Consider the following 3232-nt stretch of genomic DNA (forward strand, 5'->3'; position numbering starts at 1 on the left):
TCCAAAAAACACCCCCCGCCGGTGTAATTCAGATGCCCGGCCGCCCGAAAATGGGCCGGCACCTGAATAGGGGGTGTCAGCAGCGACCATAGATAGAGTCATGCAATGTATGACTCTATCTATGGTGATTAGAGAGGGCGGCGGCGCTCCTGAGCCCTTTATGGACGCGCCGCCACTGAGACTGATGTGATTGGCTCAAAGATCTCTGTACAGCACTGCGGCATATGTCAGAGATATATAAATGTATAATAGTAATAGTGTGTGACTGTGGGGGGAGGGGACATTAGAGTGTAAGCTCCTCTGGTACAGAGACTGAGGTGACTGTGGGGGGAGGGGACATTAGAGTGTATGCTCCTCTGTACAGAGACTGATGTGACTGTGGGGGGAGGGGACATTAGAGTGTAAGCTCCTCTGTACAGAGACTGATGTGACTGTGGGGGGAGGGGACATTAGAGTGTAAGCTCCTCTGTACAGAGACTGATGTGACTGTGGGGGAGGGGACATTAGAGTGTAAGCTCCTCTGTACAGAGACTGATGTGACTGTGGGGGGAGGGGACATTAGAGTGTAAGCTCCTCTGTATAGAGACTGATGTGACGGTGGGGGGACATTAGAGTGTAAGCTCCTCTGTACAGAGGCTGAATTGACTGTGGGGGAGGGGACATTAGAGTGTAAGCTCCTCTGATACAGAGACTGATGTGACTGTGGGGGAGGGGACATTAGAGTGTAAGCTCCTCTGTACAGAGACTGATGTGACTGTGGGGGGAGGGGACATTAGAGTGTAAGCTCCTCTGATACAGAGACTGATGTGACTGTGGGGGGAGGGGACATTAGAGTGTAAGCTTCTCTGATACAGAGACTGATGTGACTGGGGGGGGGACATTAGAGTGTAAGCTCCTCTGTATACAGAGACTGATGTGACTGTGGGGGGGGGCATTAGAGTGTAAGCTCCTCTGTATAGAGACTGATGTGACTGGGGGGGGGACATTAGAGTGTAAGCTCCTCTGTATACAGAGACTGAGGTGACTGTGGGGGGAGGGGACATTAGAGTGTAAGCTTCTCTGATACAGAGACTGATGTGACTGGGGGGGGGACATTAGAGTGTAAGCTCCTCTGTATACAGAGACTGATGTGACTGTGGGGGGGGGCATTAGAGTGTAAGCTCCTCTGTATAGAGACTGATGTGACTGGGGGGGGGACATTAGAGTGTAAGCTCCTCTGTATACAGAGACTGAGGTGACTGTGGGGGGAGGGGACATTAGAGTGTAAGCTTCTCTGATACAGAGACTGATGTGACTGGGGGGGGGGACATTAGAGTGTAAGCTCCTCTGTATACAGAGACTGAGGTGACTGTGGGGGGAGGGGACATTAGAGTGTACATTTTTTTAATTAAAAAAATCACACAAACATACAGTTCATTAATAAAAACATATTTACACAAAAATAAAAAACCACTAAACAAAAACAAGCGTGCTTACATCAGCAAGTAAAGAAAACCGTTTCCTGACAAGATTACATAGAAAGAAACATATTTTAATGACAACTACAAACCCCGAGCCTCAATTTAAACACAATCCAGGCTAAGAAACATTTTGAGATTTAATCGCCATCAGGATGTGATTTCAAAACCCCCCCATTAACCCCTCTCCCCACATCATTTGCCCCAACTTCCACATCATTTACCCCGACTTCCACATCATTCACCTTGCATTCTGCAACAGCCACCCTCATGCCCTTCCCACCTCCCCCTCCACCATCATCAAATCCATCCCTCACTCCACCCGTACTTCTGCTACGCCGAGGAGGAGGGGTTGGCACCACCATACACTCTGGTCCAGCACCCTCCGCTGCCTTCACTACACTAAGAGAAACAATAGGTGCAGACACAGACTTGATAATCACACTTTCTGACACTGACTGGGGAACCACAGACTGGGGGGACACCGACACCACAGACTGGGAAGACACCGACACCACAGACTGGGAAGACACCGACACCACAGACTGGGAAGACACCGACACCACAGACTGGGAAGACACCGACACCACAGACTGGGGGGACACTGACACCACAGACCGCCTCACAGACACAGATTCTGATGGGACAGAGGCACTAGGATCCCCTGGTACAACCCAGACTCTTCTCTATCCAGACAGAAAAATTCCTCCACTAACTCAGATTTATTGTGTAAAGCCTCAGGGCACCGGCTATAAAGGTGACCAACCTCATCACATAGGTTACATTTAATGATGTTACAGTGGCTCACCAGATGCCCCAGTTCCTGACACAAAGAGCACTTCTGTTGTGGACATTTAGAGGAGAAATGTCCCTTGACTCCACATTTATGGCACAGCTTAGGTTGACCAGGGTAGAAGACAATAATCCTATCTCTACCAATTGAGACAGAGGAGGGCAAAAGCTGGACCACATTCCCACACACACTCAACCTCGTTGACACCGACCACCCACCCGTCCAGATTCCTCTATCATCCACAATCTTTTTTAGGGGACACAATGTTTCACCAAACCTCCTCAACCAGACCCATAAATCCTTGGGGGTATAGACTCATTCCTAGTCAGGATAGTCACATTCTTAATCAAGTGCTGAGATGAGACAACTTTGGAGACAAGCCCCTTCCAGTCCAGCTGGTCCCTATATGCATGCTCAAACCGCTCCTAAAACAGATCCAGCGACTCTGGACACACAACTGATAAATCATATTCATAGGAACCAGCCGGACTGATAAGAGCATAAATATCCTCTGCCTTAAGTCCCATGGCTAGGATCTTATCCACAACCACCCTCCTGATAGGTGGAATACCTCCTCCTTCCCACCTGAGCTGTACCACATTCCTGAGTTTAATGGAAGCCGGTGCGTTAGGTAAAAATCACACAACAGGCTCCCTTCCACCACCAGCAGCATGTCTTTGTCCCGACACAGCCTTAGCATAGTTCATAACTGGGACAGATGACACATTAACTGGCTGCATAGGATCCTCTGAAATCTGGTTTGTCATGCGACATTCCTGCTCTGCATTTTCAATGTTCATGCGACATTCCTGCTCTGCACTCTTAATGTCCATGTGGGACTCCTCACAGTCAGCAGAAACTTTTTTGTCTGGATACATGCCTGCATTCCCATGATCTTCATCTGATGGGTTGGTGCCACTGAAGGGAGATTCCATTTCTATAATGGTCTGCAGCAATCCACCATTTTCCTCAACCTCCTCCT

The sequence above is a fragment of the Aquarana catesbeiana genome, linkage group LG06 (assembly GCF_042186555.1).
Source record: "Aquarana catesbeiana isolate 2022-GZ linkage group LG06, ASM4218655v1, whole genome shotgun sequence".
NCBI lineage: Eukaryota > Metazoa > Chordata > Amphibia > Anura > Ranidae > Aquarana > Aquarana catesbeiana.